Source organism: Strix uralensis, chromosome 2 (assembly GCF_047716275.1).
Source record: "Strix uralensis isolate ZFMK-TIS-50842 chromosome 2, bStrUra1, whole genome shotgun sequence".
Classification (NCBI taxonomy): Eukaryota; Metazoa; Chordata; class Aves; order Strigiformes; family Strigidae; genus Strix; species Strix uralensis.
The window spans coordinates 24,984,415-25,005,164 of record NC_133973.1 but is presented as its reverse complement, the minus strand read 5'-3'; positions in this window follow the sequence as shown (position 1 = coordinate 25,005,164).

Below are 20,750 nucleotides of genomic sequence, written 5' to 3'. Positions count from 1 at the left end.
ATTTACATGGGTCACTAATCATTATAGGTTTGTATTGTACTGTCCAGTTCCCGCGGTAGGTCTCGAAGCAGTTAGGCATTGCAGGGAGGTGGTGTGCTGTTTGCCTGGCAGTGTTTCCCTTTGTTTCGGGAACAGCAGTGCTTAAGTGCTGCATCAGCAACCATTGTGCCCAAAACCATCCCTTCCATTCTTACGTTTGCAAACAGTTGCAACTACCGTGCTGAGGTTTTAATTAAAGAGACGATGGGATTGAAAATTTGCTTCAAATGTGGCCAGTGGGTAACGTGAAGCATTACAAAGAGATGTTGCCTATTTAAAGACAGGAGGGAAAAGGAGTTGATAGCTGGATGCCTTATAGATAAGCTTTACAGGGTGAAAGTTCAGATTTTCTTCAGAAATTTAATTATTGGAAAGAAAGTAGGGTTTTCTCTGTATAATTTTCTCATTTAAAAGTCATTTTCTTCACTCTTTCTTTTCAGTTTTACAAATGCCTTAAATATACAGGTGGGGTTATTTCTTCTCCTTGCTGTATTTGAATATATAGGCATGTTCGTAGCTGAGAATTTTCTTCTTAGTTGTAATTAGTGTATAATACTGTTTCCGAGATAGATGGTAAAGAGCTGTTTGTCTACACTCAGGAAAAATAATGTGTGTAGAATCACATGAAAACACACACATTTTTTTGCTGTTTTGTTTAGAGGTGTAGTACTCAATATTATTAATGGGGGTATTTTGGTTTAATAGACAATGCTGCTCTGTTTTAACACTTCAATATGTTCAAAAGTAGATCCTGGAAAAAAAATCGTTTACTTAAATAGCTTACATGGCAGGCAAGTATATGAGACTCAATGGAAATCAATACAAAAAGAGACATTTCTACTACCAGGGTTTTGGAAGAGATGTATAGACAAGGTTGTTAATTGGTTTTCAATGGTATAATTTTCAGTGGAGTTCATAATTATTCAGTTGCATGTATTCTCAGTCCACTGTAATTTCCCTCTAACTTCCAAACTGTCCACTTTCTATGGAGCATTCATAAGAGAATAACATTAATTTGCAACTTTCTCGTAGTTCATGTTCTATAAGCTTGATTTCTCTAGTATCAAATGGCTTTGTGTTTTTAGTGCACTTGAATTACCCTAAATTTTTCCAAGGAAAATGTTGCAAACAAACCTTTCAGGCTAGATTTCAATATGCTGCCTCTGAAGTTCTGGCCTGCCTCCTTTTCAAAAATCCTGTGGAAATAAGACCTGATATGTGTGTGTCTGTCCTTGTGCCTGTTCCTCCCCAATCAAAGTTAGTTATAATTAAACACTGACTGTAAAAAGGAAAAGACATCTGTCCTAGGACATCATCACAATTTTCTGAAGTTTGGTCAATATTTGCTGACCACAACTCACTAGCTGGATTTGTTAGTGTTCTGCTTAGACAGGGAACTAAATTACCATGGAATATAACACACTTTGATTGTGCTACAGGGGTTATGCCTGCTTTGAACATAGTTTAAATTAAGTGGCAGAACAGTGTAGGGATGCCTAAAATATATCTGCCAACTCAAGGCATGTCAGTTCAACCTCCATTACCCTGACAACCTTGTGCATGCTATATATAACTACAGTGTGGGATAGCAAGTCCTGCAGCAGGGGAAAGATTTTCACTGGAAACAATTCTGTGAAAGCTTTTAGGAAGACAAGCTGGGAGCAGCCCTAGATAGAAGCAAGGCTGAACAAAATCCAAGTTAGAAGCCAGAAAAGAAACCCAAAGTTAGAAGAATGCTTCATCCCTCAAATAATAAGTGTAAAGACCCTATAAATCTCAATTTTATCCCATGAACAACACACCCCACCCCAATTTTGGGTACATAGAAGAGGGTTTTGGGTGCTATCTTGAATTATATCAAGCCCACTTACAAATAGGTGAAATAAATCTTTTTAGTAACAATACCTGAGGACAGTAAAGTAAATAATAATTTAAAAATTATGACAACATCAACTTAAAATTGGTTTTGTTCAGATGTTGAATATTGAGATAATAGGAGTGGGGCATTAGATCCAGCAGCCTTTCTGAGTGAGCAGACTCATTTAGCCCAGTGTCCTGTCTCTGGCAGTAACTGATCAAGGTACTTCCAGAAACAGTTTAAAAGCAAGTCATACTTAGATCTTTTGCCAGCACACCCTTCCAACCGTCAGCAACATCAAAACTTCCTACTCTGGATGGTCATGTTTAACTGCCATCAGTATATCTGTTCTTCATGAATTTATCTAAGTGTGTTGTGGTTTTTGCATTTTGAACATCATATGGCCATCAGTTGTGCAAAAAAAAAATTATTTTACTTGCTTTTAAAACTATTATTTCATTTTTTAACTTGGCCTCAATTATTGTATTGTGAATAATGGTTCTCAAGTGATCTGCTTCACACCATTTATGATTTCCTTTTTCTTAATTTCAAGTACCCTTCCAGTTGCCTCTCTATTTATTGGAGACTTCCTAGCCTCTTTTCTTTGCAGAACTTATTCTGCACTCCCTGCTCACACTTGTCAGCCTTCTATGTTTTTATTACTTGTACCATATAATTTTTTCAGACAGCATAGCCAGAACTGCATACAGTAATTACAGTGTGGGCACACCAAAGATCTACAAGCAGTTTAATGTACTTTGTTTATACCCAGACTCCCTTCCCAATAACTCCCAACAATCTGTTTGCCATCCTGACTGCTATTGGTAACAGCTAAATCAAATCCAGCACTGTATATGTTTGGGGGTTTTTATTAGCCTTAATTCATATTTATTGATAGTGAATTGTAATTGCTGTGTTAGCTATCACTGGCTAAACGCATTTGATTTTTTTGGACTCTTCTTCAGTTTTTCATATATAGTTTCCACTTTGACCATGATAATTTTATATCATCTGCGTACTCTGGTGTCTTTCTCCTAGTTATTTTCTCGTGGCACATGAGTGGAATAGAATAAAGCGTATGGAATGAAATGAATGAGACAGAACCACAACAAGGAGAAGGTGATGGCGATTAGACATGAAGACTTTTTTCTGAAGCAGTCATCTTAAATTACCACTTGCAAAGCCCATTAGCACACCACATTTTCTTGTCTGTGTTTAAGAGGACTGTAGTTCTGAGGAGTTACTTATCATGGGAATAGGGGCTTTACAGAATTAGATTCTAAGCTCTTTTTTTTTTCCCAGCTTGAAAATGTGGCATAAAAGAAACTGCTACCTAGAAAAACAGAGAAACAAGACTGTAATGGATGATCTTAAAACAGTGGTATATTCTACAGCTCAATCAGGATTGCTGTTTATGTTATACCACTCCCAGGGATTATTCTGGTGTATGATCGTTCCTTTGTTACCCCATAAAGGTAACCAGTCATACCTGAATGTGGTCATACCTATATGAGGCTAGGCTAGAAAACATATGGTGATGTATGCTGAAGTACACTGACAGTAATATTTAAGCATTATTTTTTTCCCTGTATCAGAAATATTAGCAACCCAATTGTTTGCTAATATCTCAAGTTTAGGCTTCAACTAGTTGCCTCCTTCTCACTTTTATTTGCTTATTTAAATATTTTAAAACCTATGAGAAGCACCAATCCTTGCTGCCCAAGAATGATGTACTTACATAGACTTCAGCAAAATTCAATTTGTTTAATTCTTGGGAAGTTTCTGTCAAAAGTTTGATATGGTATTTCTAGATCTTTGGCTAGCGTAAGTAAGAGTATTTCTGTGCTGTGCTAAGGTATAAGAAAAGAGAACCTGGAATGGATGAATTTTTATTTTCAGGTGTGATAGATTAATTTCTTCTATTTATCAATTCTCTTTAAAAGAAGTTTGCATTGTTCAAATAATGACCTTTCCCAGTGTGATCCTTATAGATCCATTCTTATAGATGGTTTTATTTACTTTTGCAAGTGCGGTTTCTACATTCTGTTATTATTTTAGGAACATAATACCTTTCCAGGAACTGCGTCTCTCCCAAAAATGTGTGGTTGTGTTCTGTCAGGGTGCGTGGTAAGAAGTGATGACTTCACTTCTTCAGATAGCTCTGTACAAGAGTATAGGAATAGTAATACTGGCTCAGATCCAAGTTCCTTCTCTTCTGGCAATACCCTATGTACAATACTTTTAAGAAAGATTATAATAACCTAACAGATGGCTTGTGTAGGATAATCTGACACTGATCGCTTATACTTAAAGGTTGTTTTAAACCCAGAAGTGTAATTAATTTCCATGTTTTTATTACTACTATTTATCATAACAAAATATTATTTTCCGTATAGATGTCTCTGAATCTTTTATTCCTGATGGCAGCAACAGTCAGTTCTTCAGACAGATAATATGTCTTTATGAAAAAAACATTCTATTTTCTTAATTTTAAAAATTTTATTCTTATGCTACCATGTGAGAAACTTTATATGGCATCATTATTTCGTACACGATTACTGTGACAGCTGTTACTCCTCTTTCCTCAGTAGTAAACAATCTCACTCCTTTTCAATCTTGACATGTCTTCCAGATTCATGATCATTCCTATTGTTTTTCTCTGTGTTCATGATCTGTCCCTAAATACCTGATTTCAAAAAGTTTCCAGATGAATTTAACTACTACTGGTAAATATAAAATTGTTTTTTTGTCCTCCATATTCACATCTTCTTTCTATCCCTGGCACAACTCTAAGCAATGTTAAATGAAGCTGAATGAGTGTGAAAAAGAATAGCTGTTGGGAATTAGGAGGCCTAAATTTGATTATTTCCTGTTGATCAAGTCATAAACTCTCCAATACCCCTACCTGCAAAATGGGGTAATAGTAGTTATAGTAGTTCCTTGCTCACAGAATATTGAATATAGGCACAAGAACTCAAACAATCTAAATACCTCAGAAAATGTTCTCAAATACATAACATTATAGAAGTGTATTCAGGCAAGCCAGTGGCTTGAATCTAATTGTTCCCTGAGAAAACACAAAATACCGTAGATTTTGACATGTAAAATTTCAAAGTATGCGACTATGTTCCCTTCATTACAGGCATATACAAAAAAAACCCCCTTTGAAGTTAAAATAGGAGAAATGACAATTCCACCTGACAAGAATTGTTGAAGCATTAAGATTATTACAGGAATATTAGCTAGACAATAAAATACAATACTGGCCTCTTTCTCACCTCATAGGAGCTTCTTCAAAACAAAGTAATAGATAATGAAGTCATAAACAGGAGCTTTTGTTGTGAAGAACTTTGGTTTAAAAAGCAAAAAAACCTTTATTTATTGTTCATGCAATCCCTAGAGAATGTTGTTTATTATTCCCAAGGATTTTAAGGGTGCTCCACACTTTTTCTTAAGCATATCTTTGGGCCACACAGCACTGCTGGCACTGGAATTGCCACTGAGTATTTGTTACTTGGCCATTTTTTAACCAGCTTATAGTGATCTTGTTATCCTTTGTGAAACACAGGTTTAAGGAAAAATGCATGAAGATGAGAAGGCTATAACTTAGACAAAATAAAAGTATTATGTTTTTCTTGTAGATGTACAGCACACCTGGAAACACAGAAGATGGTTCCTCTGCTGCAATCATAACTGATATGTTTCACATAATTGATTTTATATTAATCAGACAATATTATTTTAATTATAGCACCTATTTAACATCTAGAAAAAGAGTGGCTTTTGTGGCTTGTTTGTGGTGGTGAGGTTTTTTTCATTTCAGATTAGATTTTATTATTTTTCCTTTCTTTAATATGGGATTTTAATTGTTATCCTCTGTCTTGGTCACTTTGCTTAACCTACTCTGGTTCTTTGTGACTAGAAATGTCACTACGAGTCTTCTGAGTAGTTACTGTCTTAAGCTCTAAACCAGATTCATTGTCTCATACCTGTGCATGGGTTTTCATTTCATCTTCAAATGTAGTTAAAAATCTCATCAACAGTCTTCAGACTTGCATTATCCAGATCTGAAGAGCTGTTTCTCTTGGCTTGTAAGAAGCTGTGACCATTAATGTTAAGCATATGTACCTACTTTTTTCAGAAACATCATTAAAGTTTTCACAATGTCAGTGCCTTTATCTCTCCAGTGCTTTTTCCTTGGCTCTTCCTTTTAGTGTAGCTGAGTCTAAGTTATACTTGGTCAAAGTTGGCCAGCCTGCAGCAAGAAAATGCACTTTTGACTAGATCTCAGTAGTAGAGTGACTTAGTCTGTAAATAGAGGAAATGGAAGTTTGGATATGTCTTCACGATGCCCATGAATCTCTTTAGCTTTGGGATCTGGTGGGTTAGATTTACCATTTTGCCATTTGTTTCCTTATTAAGCCCTCACAAACGTTCCTTCACTGAACAGCATTTTAGTTAATTCTGATCTTTGTTTTCAAATTAGTGGGCACTATTATGAATAAAAATTAGTTCTATAAGGTAGCTTTTAACACTTCAACAATGCAGAGCTTCTACCAGTCATAGGTCAGCCTAAAAGACCAATGTTTTAAAGTTGCAAGCAGTTGAAAAAAAAGGGCCTTTGTATTAGAATTACTTATCCAGGCTTAACTATAGCTTGTATTGTGTGACTCAGCTATAATTCTATTAGCAATAAGACACTGCAGGGAGTATATTTCCAAGCAATTATTATACTTGGGTGATTAAAGTAATTCTAGATATGACCTTGTCCCATATAACACCGCCAGAGGCATGTTATAATCTTACAGAAGTGTATTGCTTGTCTCATCTCATTGCTTAATTATAAAATGTACAGAGTAAATATTCTGTAGATAGGAAATGGAAACTTACAGAACCAATACTAAAAAACCCTCAAGTACAACATTATAAAACAAAGTGTAAAGTATGACTCTATATTGCCACAGTATCATCTTCAATTTTATAGCAAAATAAGCAATTGCAACCATAGATCTACTTATTTTGGAGCCACACAAGAATGAAAGATCATTATATCAAATAAAAAGACACCTTTTCTCTCTTTTTACTACTTTCTTCCTGTGTTACTGGAAGCTTTTCATATTAATGTAAAGCAGTTCAATCAATAACCTGCGGTCTTCCTCAAAGATTTTTTTTCTCCTTATAGCAAAACTTAAATCTGATTCAGAACAGGTACATTAAATTCATCTCTATCTCCTTCTAGGCTTTTTCTGACATGAACAGAGCTGAGGTTCAAACTAATTCTCTTTAAAAAAAAAAAAAAAAAGGTTGGATAGGATAGTCTTGTTGCTAGTTTTTTTCATTCTGAGGATAAGAATGTTATCAAAATTCAGTGCTGGGGAAAAAAGAAAAAGAACAGAACCCTGAAGGAAACACATGAACTGGTAATCTCTTCTGTCTTTGTAGGAAATCTGTATGCAAGAAATTTAAACTATGACGTAATGAAATCTATACTCATAGTATTTATTGGGCCTGATCAAAAGCTGACTGGAATAAATAGAGCTACCATGAATTAGTTCAGTTCAAATAGAAAATATTGTGAGTTTATTTAGCAATATAAAAATATAATTGCCACTAATTTTTTTTAATGTGGCAATTTACAAGATTTTGAATCTATACTTATATTTCCTCAAAAGTTGTTGAATAAGGCAAGAATTTGCCTACACAGAACTTAGACATTAATAATTGACATACAGGGCATTTTCTAGAGATTTAATAACCAGCTGGGAGAGCGGATGGCCTGAGGCAAAGCCAAGGGCCATTACCCCCTGGCTGGTTATTAAATCCCCAGGAAATTCCCAATGCCAAGGTCAGATTGCTATTACAGTTCTTTTTTTCAAAGTAAAAAATACTTGCTTCATTTTATTTCATCCTTTTCAATAATTTATTTTAAAACACTGTATGTAAAATTAATTCAATGACATTGCTGTTTGGACATTTCTGGGGATCTAAAACAAAATCCTTTAGTATCAACAGAAAGTCCCCTATTTTTTCTGATAGTCTGTGGATCAGGCCCTACCTGCCTGTTTACAGGCAGCAATCAAAATCATTTTTGAGTATCTAGTATGTTGTCAAGGTTAATTCATATTAAAGAAACAAAACCCTTTCATTTTATGTTAGTTAGGAAGAAAAATGTCAAACCCCAATGTTGGTTGGAAAAATGATAGGTAAGTAAGAAGTGTTAGATTGTATCATTTATATTGTAAAATGATACGCAATATGTTATAATCAAATGTCTGTTCAGGCCATTACTGTACCTTGTTACAAAACGATACATTTAATTGTGACTGGATGTGATCTACAGTACAGCACACAGCAATAAAGTGTGAGATAGTCAGAAAGAGAATGCAATGAGTACCCTATATGCAAATGCCAGCATGCTATTAAGAAAATCAGTTACTTGGTAAAACAAGTCTGGCATCAGAGAAGGAAGGGGAAAACAGTCATATTTTATTGTCAACAGAAGTCGTGAAAGCATGCATATTAGATTAGAACTAACCTAATTGGAGATATGGGTGGTTTGCAGTACAGTAGGGGGAACAGGCATTAATTTGTGTCATGCTACGCCATGTCACTACCACTTGAAATTCCATTGGGCAATATTAATTCAAACAGAGGTCTAGGCTTCTAACAAATGAGGTAAATTGAGTCAATTACTAATTTCATGCTTTTCTGATTTTTGGTTTGGATAGATAATATCCACAATTTAATACACTGTCCTCTAGAGATCTTTGCCACTTATGAAGAACATGTGTTCATAGAATTATTTATACTATTCATTTTTATAAGCATTGGTACTGTACCCACAGAGCAACAGGACAAAGGATTAGGAAAGGAGACAGGTTTTGTCTGCCTTTTCCTCTTGATTGAAATCTTTCATTATTTGTGATATGGCTTTCTTGCCTTCAGGCAGATCTTCACTTTCTCCTTGTCATTTGCCTCCTTATCATTCAGAGGCACAACAAAGTCTTCATTCATGTGACTGCATTGACATTTCCCTATCAATATCTTATCACTGCTTTAAGCAGTTGGGAAGAATATTTTGTATCAGTGAAAGCAGAGAGGAGCAGCTTTTGCACCCCTCTCTTGCAGGAGGGAACCCAAAACTGGTCCTGAATCCCGTCATCAAATATAAATTTTCTTGCTTGCTCCTATTTTTTGAGACAGACCTTTTAATAAAGCACTGGCTCTACAACTTAGGTCTTGCTCCACTCCAAGCTGTGGCTGACAAGGCAGGAACCATACTGTCAGCTCCAGCAGCTCACCTACTACACAGCCCAGGGAGCACTCTCTGATCCACTAGCTCACTTTCAAGTATTGGACGCACTCCCAGAAAAACCACTTCTAATAGAATCTCTCCTACTATATCAGTGTAATGTAAAACCCAATACCTCTGTTCAGGAAAGACAAAGAAAAATAAGCACAATGGAGGGGTTTTGATCTCACTGGCAGAATTCTTTGTCTGCTCTGCTCTATCTTCTTCCTGAAATGGCATGTTATTTATTCTTGCTAACTGAACTCACCACTGTTTAGTTCAAGATGTATATCATCTACTGTAATTTCTTTCCCTTTCTCATAAATGCATGTCAGTCACTTATAAATTTTAAAATAAATGACAAGGACATAAATAAACACTGCCGACAGTCCAATCCCCGCCCGCCCCCCCCCCAAAAGAAAAAGAAGAAACCCTAACATAAACTACTTAATGGAATGGTATTGGGGAGAAATAACAGTATAGAAAATACATGTATCAAGACAATCTTTCTTCTTGCTTCCATGGAGAAAGCTCAACATTTCTCCTTCTCTTTTACCTTTCTATTTTTAAAATTTAAATTTAGATCTAAACTTGCTTAAATGACTTCGAAAAGATTATTTTACAGGTTGATCTTTGCCTATTGTTACATCTTCCTCAGTGTCATATGTTCTAATCTGGGTTTAGTGTGTATAGAAGTTCACTATCTTTCAAAACCTTTGATGTCCTAAGCAAAGAATTAATTGTGAGAGATAATGAGGGTAAATTAGTCTGAAGAAACCTTCTATACATACACAAATATTGTGGTAATCAGGCTGATGGAAAAGGAAATACAGAAAAATGCAGAGGCAGCTAAATGACAGTTAAATGATCTGAAGCCACAGTCCCATCTTTCATGGTTCAGTACAGGTCATTGGGTGAATTTTATTTTTCACACTACCCTTTGTCTGGATTTGTAAAATGAGTATTCATGACTACATCCTGAGGAGAAGTTTAAGTTCCTACATCTTATGAACATAAATACAGCTATCAAAGCTATGTATCTATTCCTTTCAACCAGAACTTACATCTATTTAATGTTGCCATTTCATGACTGCAGACTTATTCTGATGGAGCTTTTTAATCTTTATTTTTCAGTAAAAAAAGTAATAAAGAATTACTTCCTAGAATACTGGCTTTATTCTGGATATAATGGAGAAATGCATAGGTTATTCAATTCCTATCAGTATTTGGTATTGTGTCTCACTTTCAGTAGTGAGTCTTTTCAGTAGCAGTCTTTTCCCTCAAACTGCTTCCACAGAATTCAAACCCACCATTTCAAACTAATGTCTGTTAATTAGTTTAGAACTATCATTTGCTTTATGTCTCACTAAAGCACACTGTATGAAAACATAGTTTTACGTCACAGCACAGGACTGTATTTACACTATTTTTTTTTAATGCATTTTTCAATGCAGTAATTGAAAGTAAGGGAGAAAAAAACCACTTGACTTTTGGGTGAAATATTAGTCTTCAAATCCAGATAAAAATGAACATGGCAACTTATTAATATTAATACTAACTTATTAGTATGTATAACATGAATATCTCAACAACTACTCATTCTCTAAGTTGATAAACCAACAATGAATGTATCATTCTGCAAAACACTGTAAGCCTCTAAGTGCAGGGGAGAGACACTGGAACTGAATAATGAAACAGACTGGTTCTCTGCTAGATTTGCACTTTGCATGTTTGTGAGGATATTAACCTCAGGATGAGGGTTGTGTGCCCCCTAATTACACACTCAGGTTATTTTGAAAAGCTTTTAATCGGACTTTCACATAACAGTGAACATGAAAAACATACAGATAAAAAGGGGCCATGCCTTTGAATTTACATGGGCAAATAGTACTTTCAAGCCTTCAGCAGTAATTTTTTCTGTTGACATTGTAGATGTGAGGTTTATGCCGTCTGGGTCAATAACCTCCTTGTTTCAAGAAAAATGGCTTCTTTTTCTGGAATGTTTAACACACAGTGCAGGAGATTAAACAGAAGCTCTTACATAATCTTTTCATTTCTATGTTAAGAAGAGATGGACAGGATGCATATTGAATGGTATTTGTGGAATTGTTACCAAAGCTATCATTGCAATAGAAATCTGAAAATAACTTACTTTTCCATTAACATAATTCATTATATTTTTTTTCAGTTTAGAAGGGTAAAGTGTTGGCTTAAGCCTTTTCAATGAATTAAAAGTGTTAAGGAAGAAATAAATACAATGGGTGCAAATCCATTTTACTGCTGAAATTATTATCTTACTAGCTGAGTAGGAAATACTCTCCCACCATGGCTGCAGGACTCCTCAGAAGAAATTCTGGTTTCACTGAAATTAAGAGAAAAGCTTCCTTTGATGTCAGTGGACAGGATTGCATTCTGGTGTTCGACACCACGGATGCTAATTTTAACCCTCAGGAGAAATGTATTTGCCAGTGTCTTCAAAGCAGAAGTTTGCAGTATTTAATATATACTGTCTGCTCTCCAAGACAGCACTACTCTTTTTTGCCAATTCTGACCGCAAATAAATAAAATCTAGGTGAGGAATCATGAAGTCTGTCATCTTCCTCTCTTCTCCTGTACCTTTAGTAGAAGACAAATTTTGTTAGGTGGCCAGTTTTTGTTAGACACAGAGCATTTTTATAAAGTAAGATTCACAATAAGATACCAAAATTACTGGAATTCTAAGAAAGTAAATTTATCACCTGCTCAAGAAAAATCAAATAGGCATGACCACTAAAGAGATGTCATTTTTATCTGAGAAATGTTAGACTTATAACCATCAATTTGCCAGTTTAAAATGCAAATGTAGCTTTAATCTTAAGAATTTAGAAGTTTAACTCTTGGTAAACTTAAATAGTGGCTGGTGCATGGTCATTTGCTGCAGTCTAAAATAAGGCTTTTCTCTCTAGAGCGAGAGATATTGAAACTCTAGCAATGATACATCAAAAACTGTTGCCATCAGGCTCCTAGGGGAGTTTTCACAAAGCAGTACAACTGAAGCATTTAGTGAATAGTGACTTGAAAAGCTACTTATTTAACTGCTTTAAGTTGCAGCTGCTGTGTAAGCAAAAGATAAAAGACTCTTAAATTTAACATAAATGGGTATAATAATATGTTCTGTCCATCTACAGTTTTTCTTGTCTTGGAAAGTACATCTCTTTGCTCTGAAGGAACACTGGTCTGCCCAGCAAATGTATTAAGGACTAAACTTTTAAAATATCTGTGTTGGGTCTGCGTGTGTGGAGGGTTTTTTTGGTAGTGGGGGAGGGGGCAACAGCAGTGGCCCCCTCTGAGAAGCTTCTTGGATTTCTCCCGGCTCCAAGTCGGACCCGCCTCTGGGCAAGGCTGAGCCAATTAGTGACGGTGTCCACACCCCTGTGATGGCATATTTAAGAAGAAGAACCTGGGAGGAGGAGTGGTAGTTGTGAGGAGGAGTTGTGAGACAGACACCTATGAGAACGGATCAGAACACTGATCCAGATCAGTGGAAGAAAGAAGGAGGAGGGGGGAGGTGTGCCAGAGCAGAGACCCCCCTGCAGCCCGTGGTGAGAGGGCAGGCTGTGCCCCTGCAGCCCATGGAGGTCACTGGTGGAGCAGATGCCCACCTGCAGCCTGTGGAGGACCCCACGCCAGAGCAGGTGGCTGCGCCCAAAGAAGTCTGGGACTCTCTGGGAAGCCCCCGCTGTTGTAGTTTGGCGCTGGGAGGACTGCAATGTGTGGGAGGGACCCACACTGGAGCAACTTGGGAAGAGCTGCAGCCCATGGAAAGGACACATATCAGAGAAAGTTCATGGAGGACTGTCTCCTGTGAGAGGGACCCCATGCTGGAGCAGGGGAGGAGTGCGAGGAGTCCCCTCCCTGAGGAGGAAGGAGTGTCAGAAACAACATGTGAGGGGCTGACTGCACCTCCCGATTCCCTGCCCCCCTGCGCCACTGGTAGGGAGGCAGTAGAGAAATCGAGAGCAAAGATAAGCCCGGGAAGAAGGGAGGGGTGGTGGGAAGGTGGTTTTGAGATGAAATTTCTCACTGTCCTACTCTGTTTGTTAAGTGGTGGTGGTGGTGGTGGTGTTTGAATTAAATTGATGTTCTTTCTCTTCCCCTAACGAGTCTGTCTTTTGCCCCTGACCATAATATGTGAGTCTTCCCTCCCTGTTCTTATCTGGATTCCTGAGCCTTTTGTTGTATTTTTCTCCTTCCCATTCCTGAGGGGGAAAGGGTGAGTGAGCAGCCGCGTGGTGCTCAGTTATCCTCTGGGCTCAAACCACAACAATATCATAGAATCATAGAATGGTTTGGGTTGGAAGACACCTTCAAAGATCATCTAGTCCGACTCCTCTGCCATGAGCAGGGATATCTTTTGCTAGATCAGGTTGCTCATCTTGGCTTGCACTTCCTATGGAGATGTTGATGAATGTAACACATGAAGTATGTGTACAGATGCCCTTCTCTAGCCAGAATAAGAATGAAAAAAGCTGTATAAAATAGTAGATAAATAAAATATTATTAGAAGTATTGGCCACTCTTCTTGTTTTAGTCTATACTTTGGACATAAATAGTCTCTAAATTTTAACAAAGTCCTCAGGGGTGAAGAGAGAACTTTCCTCCCCTCTTCTACCAATTAAAAGACAACCAGTTGTCCAGTAGATTTAGCGATATGAGTCATAACTAACTCAGGCAGTTTTGTGGACAGCCTGGATATACAGATGGCCCTGGCATATGATTGTGAAAGTGATGTAAATCATTTCTCATTGAATCGTAGCATCCCAAGCTGTTGCCATTTAATTGTTCAGTTTATACAGAAGTAAATGACAGTAGAAAAATTTGAACTACTGGCATGATTATTCTGTGAGGTGCTGCTTGTTTATCAGCTGCAGATTGTTTCAACAGTTAACTTCTGTCCCAGAAGGTCACATACTATTTCACTACCTCATTTGACATGTTTCTGTCAGTTTTAGTGTCTTCATAGTTTTTTGGCTTGTATTATTCTCTTTTATCTCTCTGACCTAAAGCCAATAACATGTTTAAACTTCCTGTTTCATGCTGAAATAATGTTTAGTTTACTTAATCTGGGCCTCTGTACTTTCATAGAATGGCAGGTCAAAATAATTTCCTAACACTCTTTACCTAATACATTTAGGCAGGTTTGAAAATTTCTATTTGTCTGCAAGCTGGGAGTCATACTATAAAGTAGAAGAAAAAAAATATTAGTAGTATCTTATTACCATAGCAAAGATGAGGTAAAATAGGTTTGTTTGTGCAGACAGGTAAGTCTTCATGTTTTGTACAATGAACTAAAAAAACTAACCTTTTCCAGAAAACTTATGGTTGTATGTTTATCTCCCACTCTTCTGGTTGCACTTTCTCCCTTAGAGTAGAATATTCTTTTTAGATTGGGAAGGCCATATTTTGTTTGTACCATGCATATTCTACATATTATAGATATAATCATAATCCAGCTACACTATATTCTATGTCTTTGTATTCAGTGACACAAAAGAATGCAGTTTCTTAGCTGTAAGTCACACAACTGGATCATAAGGAATATGCTAGCTAACATGCCTTTAGAGTGCAGCAAACATAAAAGTATATGATGCAATTAATTAGGAACATATTGGAAATATCTTTGTGACTGGTGGATTTAAATGGCAATGAAAATATTAGCTCCTTGGTCAAGCATCTTAATTTAATGACAAATGTTGCAATGGGATGATATTAAATACTTGGACAAGCATTATTCAGGTTGGTAATGCTAGAATAATGCTTTAGATGTATTTAAAAAATACAGCGGTTGGGCTGCCGAAAAGTAAGGCCTGGGAGAAACAGCACAAGGAAATATAAGTAAAAATGAAGTGATGTATTAGCTTTTTCATCTGATTTGTGCTGCAAGAGGAATAGGCAGCGCTACTGATAGTATAGTTCAGGTAGCCTTTAACTGGTTGAATTTTAGAAACTAAAGTCCATATTACTCTGTTTATAGCAATTACAGGAAATCATTACGAAACAGAACACTATATCAGCACTTTGGTTTTGCTGTTTCATATTTCCTTTCACAGTTCTGTCATCCCATTTGGTCTATTAGTAGATAACTTTATTTCCAGGCTTTCATGGGCCACTAGCTGTGCTCATCCCACTGGTACCTAAAAGAATCATAGTTTTAACTGAGGAGATAGGAATTTGGTTGTGATGGGATTAATGAATTTTCGATTAAAAATGCTTAGAACTATCACGAATCTGTGTATCAAACAAGGAGAAGGAGGGCAACATACCTTTCAGGATATATGGTCACATCAAAAATGCTAATTAGAGTACAAAAAAATGGGAAAAAGGACAGGTCAGCAAAGAATTTAGGGTTCAGGGAGGGAGACAATTGCTGAACAAGGTCTTGGAAAGGATGTAAAAACAAACAGAAAAATTACTTCAATTATATAAGTAAAAGGAGAAAGTGAAAAAAGTCACTATGCACTGGTGATTCAGTACACTTCAGAACTACTTCACCTCAGTTTTTAAACAGGAAGAAGACTTTGACCATGGGAGTAACAGTAGAGTGGATTATCAGGGCATAAGAAATTACCATAGCTGAAATGGAAACAAGTTTAGAAGCACTGGTAGCTCTTTACCAAGTGATCAGGAGAGTTTCCATCTCAGAATTATAACAAATCTGAGCTATAGGTCACATGGCAACTGTTTTCAACAACTACATCAACTAAGATTTCACTATGTTATGTAAGATTAGCTGGGCACTTTTTATATTTAAGGAAAAGAATGGAAGAATATAGAAGAATATATAAAAGAATATAACTATAGGCCTAGCAATTTGACTGCACCAATATGTGAAATTCTGAACAATTAGACATGGTGTAGTGCAGGTAATTTAGATAAAATGCAAAGGTATACCATGCCAGACTATACTGATAGTTTTATTTCCAGACAAATGTTTCAGACCTTAGGTAAAACATTCTAATACCACTATATGGACATGTATTACTTAAGATGGAGAAAGTCAGAGTTAGTAGAACAAAATGTGTGGATGTATGAGGAACTGGATAAACAACAAACAGCAGTGAGATGAACCGAGAAGTATCAGTCAAATGGGAGCTTAACCATTCCTTTCCGACATGATTAGTCTCAGAACTGTTAAAAGGGAACCATTTCAACAAGATTTGCCAATGAGAAATGGTTAGACGGTATTATTAATACAGAAGAGAATTGAGATACCATACAGGAACATCTGGATGTAACAGAAAAGATACAAAATTCAGTAATGCAAAAGGCAAGAGTTTCTGTCTGGAACATGACACTTATCCAGAAATAAGTGAGGATCAAAAAAGGCGTCCAGTAACTGATCTTGGGATATAGCAGACCACTATCTGTCAATAGTCTTAGTCATGAATAAAATGAACGTGATCCAAGAATACATCTGGAAAAATATTTTTAGCAGAAATATAAAATCATTAGTACTATCATCAGACCTCAGCAGAATAGGATGTAGAGTGCTGGCTGCCCACATCCAGGAAGGGTAAACTGGCACATGTACAGCCACGTAGGGTTTGTTGTCTACAAAAGCAAAGGCTGAGAGGAATTATGAACCCTATCTATAAATACCTTAAGGGGTAAAAGTCAAAAAGAGTAAAGAGCTATTTAAGCTCTTTAAACATTGGCAGAACACATGGATAAAAATATGACTGGGAATCAATGTGAAACATCTCTAAACATTAGAGCACTGAAATTCTGGGGACTATCTTGCAGTCCAACTACATCTAAAATGGGTCTTGAAAAGTTTATGAAAGGGATTATGTGATGTGATGTGATTGTGATACTAAAACAGTGATGCTGAAGAGAGCTATATTCTGATATAATTCCTACCTTGACAATAGTGAGAAACATACCTTGTGATTCTCATTCAACTGCATATTTCTTCTTAAGACACAAGACCCTAATGTGAAGCAAAATAAGGAAAGAAATAGTTAAAATTTAGAATATAACTTCTTTCTAGATAAGAAATGCAGATTGGAATGTTGGACAATGCCAGTAGTAACAGAGTTCTGGCTGCAAAACAGTCAATTTATTGACTCATTAACAGTTCATAAAATTTAGCACATTCCTCTGTTTCTTGTCACTGGTAAACATATGCTCTGAATTTACAGTGGGATCTGCAGTACCATTCCATAAATATTAAAAATATTTTTGTGATCATTGCAATGAATGTGTTTCAAACCACAGTGGAATTCTGATCTTAAATGAAAGAATTGTGTCAGACAAGTTCACATGATTCATGACCTATTGAACTCACTGAAACAATTCAGCATGCAACTCACTAAAAACCTTCAAGAACATTTTTTTTCTAGAATCTAAAAGCAATTTCTGATCATAAACATAATTCTAAAGGTGTGGATTAAACATACTGTTGCTCACTACAGTGAGTGTATCACAAATGGAACCAGTGAAAGGGCATTCCCAGGATACTGATAAATGTGATGATTATAGATCTTTTCACTACAAAATAGAGCTAAGACATAAACACCATTTTATCTAGTATTAAATAGGTCTGGTATATATATTCCTGCTAGACTCATAATTTTACTCATGTTGAAAAGTGGTATTTACTTTGAGTAAGGGAATTAGAATTTGACACACAAGTTTCAAAAATCTGTCATAAGTACATATTGACAAAGGAGTTAACTAACAGACTGAACTCATTACTGTGATTTTTTTCTTTTTTTATATATATATGTAAAATATATATATTCATATATTTTACTAGAGTTTTTTATATATATCAAAACCCAACAATTAACACAAGAAGCAGTTATAGTCCATGACATGAGCTTTTACTTTCTCTTTTCAGCAGAAATGTGGTATGGAAATTGTTGACCACAGAAAAAGAGAATCTCCTTTTTCCCCACTTCTTGTGAACTTGTCTTGTTCAACTGTATGACTCCCTTTTGCAACATTCTTTGGCTGGTACAGTCCTCAAAATATTTAGAATAGCATCAAATGTAGCTAACAGTAGACTCCTACATATAAAAATATGTGTTATTTCCTCAGTTGGAAGTATTTATTTTGATCGTCCAGTTTAAATTCAATTTGACTTGATGAGGTTAAAAAGGCAGAAAAAGTCATACCTTTTATATGCAGACATCATACTAAATTATTAAACCAATTGTCCTGTGGTAGTAATCAATGTATGCTTTCATAGAAATTAAGCAGATTTTTTCCCCTACAAGGCATAAAATGGATTATTATTTTTATGTGTAAAATTGGATTGTTCAGTGGACAATTAACTACAAATACCTGAGATTGTAGAACACAGTGCATGTGATAGGGAAAAAGAGATCTTACCTCATTGACTGCATATGATATGAGGTACTACAATTTTTGCTGCTGTTCGGTAAGTAACTTTATACAAAAGAACAATTTATTTCTATTTTTAAAAGTCCACCTAAGACATACAAGTAACAAAACTATCACCAAATAGGCTACAAAAAAAGAATGTAACTTTTTCAGCCTGAAGTAAAGTGGGACTTGGCTGTGTAAACATGCATCTTCCATCTTGTCCTTACATATCTCCATTCAGCTAGCTGTTCTATAGGCTTTGAATGACTGAAAGCATATGCAAGCAATGAAAGGGGCAAGATCACCACGACTGAGATTTGTTCCATAGCACACTTACTGCTTTCGCTCAGAGTTTTCATGGGATACAGAACACTAAATAGGAGATTGCACATATTTGCAATCAAGATAAGTATATTCTAAGCAGCTGATGCATCTAATTAACAGTTCTGGTGTGAAATGGAATAACACAGTCCAAATTCCCTTTCAATTAATGGAAAACTTCCATAAACTCAAAGAACTGAAGCCCAGATAACATTGTCTATTCTGACCTTCTGTAATAAACCAGATATTATTCATCTTCCAATAATCCCTGCAGCCAATTTCTGATTTTTTTCTGATCTGATAAGATGTCCCATAGAAGAGTATTCAACCTCAGTTCTAAATACTGGGGAATAACCTATGCTGTTAGATAATAGCTGAGTGTTTGATATTGACTTTTTAACAATTGTAGTAGAAGCATACCACAACTTTTCTTCAGCTCCTGTGTGCAAAAACTTATAAATGAATACTGATCTTTACATTTTTGTTAAAGTTTTTATATAGAAGTTCTCTAAATTATTCCCTAAAGACCTGTTTAGTATATGGCAAGTGTCCTCTGAATCACTTGTTAGGAGTGCAGAAACTAAAACTTGATGCAGTACTCCATTGTTGACACCAGATGAAACAGTGCTCTCATCCTTGATTCTGTATCTTTACAGGCCTCCGTGATCTTTATGAGTGATCATGCAACTTATGTGTGATTCTTAGACCGCATAAAAACCCCCAAACAATCCTCTGTAATTTCCTGCCTCTGCAGTGCTCTGATTTGCCAGTTTAACTGGTTGTTTAAGTGTAAGGATCGATCACATAGAGCACCAAGGATTATATATGCGAGGTATTATGTTATTAGATGCTATATAATTACGTATTATATAACTAGGTAATTAAAATGACAATGGTCTAACACACAATTGGACACATAAAAACATTTTTAATTATTTAGTTTCTAGTGTTTAGATCTGTTTGATTACAGCAGTAGTACTGAGAATATGGCTTTGACTAGGACCTGAAATGATCAAAGCTATTAGCATATCTGAAGCATCTTCATGGTGAAATAAATCGTATTAAAATCTAATAATTGGCATTGATCCCAGCAAATTCAATAAAAAGGAGGGTGTTCAAAAACACAGGTGCAGAGTAAGTCTTGGCAATGCTATTGGTACTGGTCAACAATAGGCAGTCTTACACACTAGGTATGTAATAGTGCCTAACAAATTAAATCAAGGGTATTTATGAGTTCCTTCAAATATATTGCCACATATTAGTGATAGCTCCTCTTCTAGAAGTGTTTTACACAGGACAGATTGTAATAATAAACAATTGCCTTGGTATCATATAACAAATAATAACTCAGTATATGGTAATACTGTTATGTTCATTCAAACATACTGCCTGAAAAGCTACTGAGCATGTAGCTGACATCTCATTCGTTTTCCTCCCACTTTACTTTCACATCTCAGCTTGCAGCTTCCAGCCTTATACAGGCACTATCTGGTGTTAACCATATGTAGTGTTATTACTCAAAAACAACAGCTCTTTTATTTCAAAAAGCTGTACTGAGTTTTGAGATAAAACAAAAATTCTTTTAGAAACCAGAAATCAACTTAATTAAAGCAATCTTATGTCTTTGTTTAGATTATCTTTTTTAATGCTGTGAAAAAAATGGAAATATATCCTTTCTGTGTTTTAGATTATTTTAATACCATCTTAATACCACCCACGGTACAACCGAACAGTCTATACCTAGTACTGATTCCTAAATAAATAAGTAAATATCTTATTATGTATCAGATGTAAACAGTTTAACTTGTCATACTACATTTATCAACTTTATATTATACACTAGTGTCATTCATAGCAGCAATACTAAAGAGT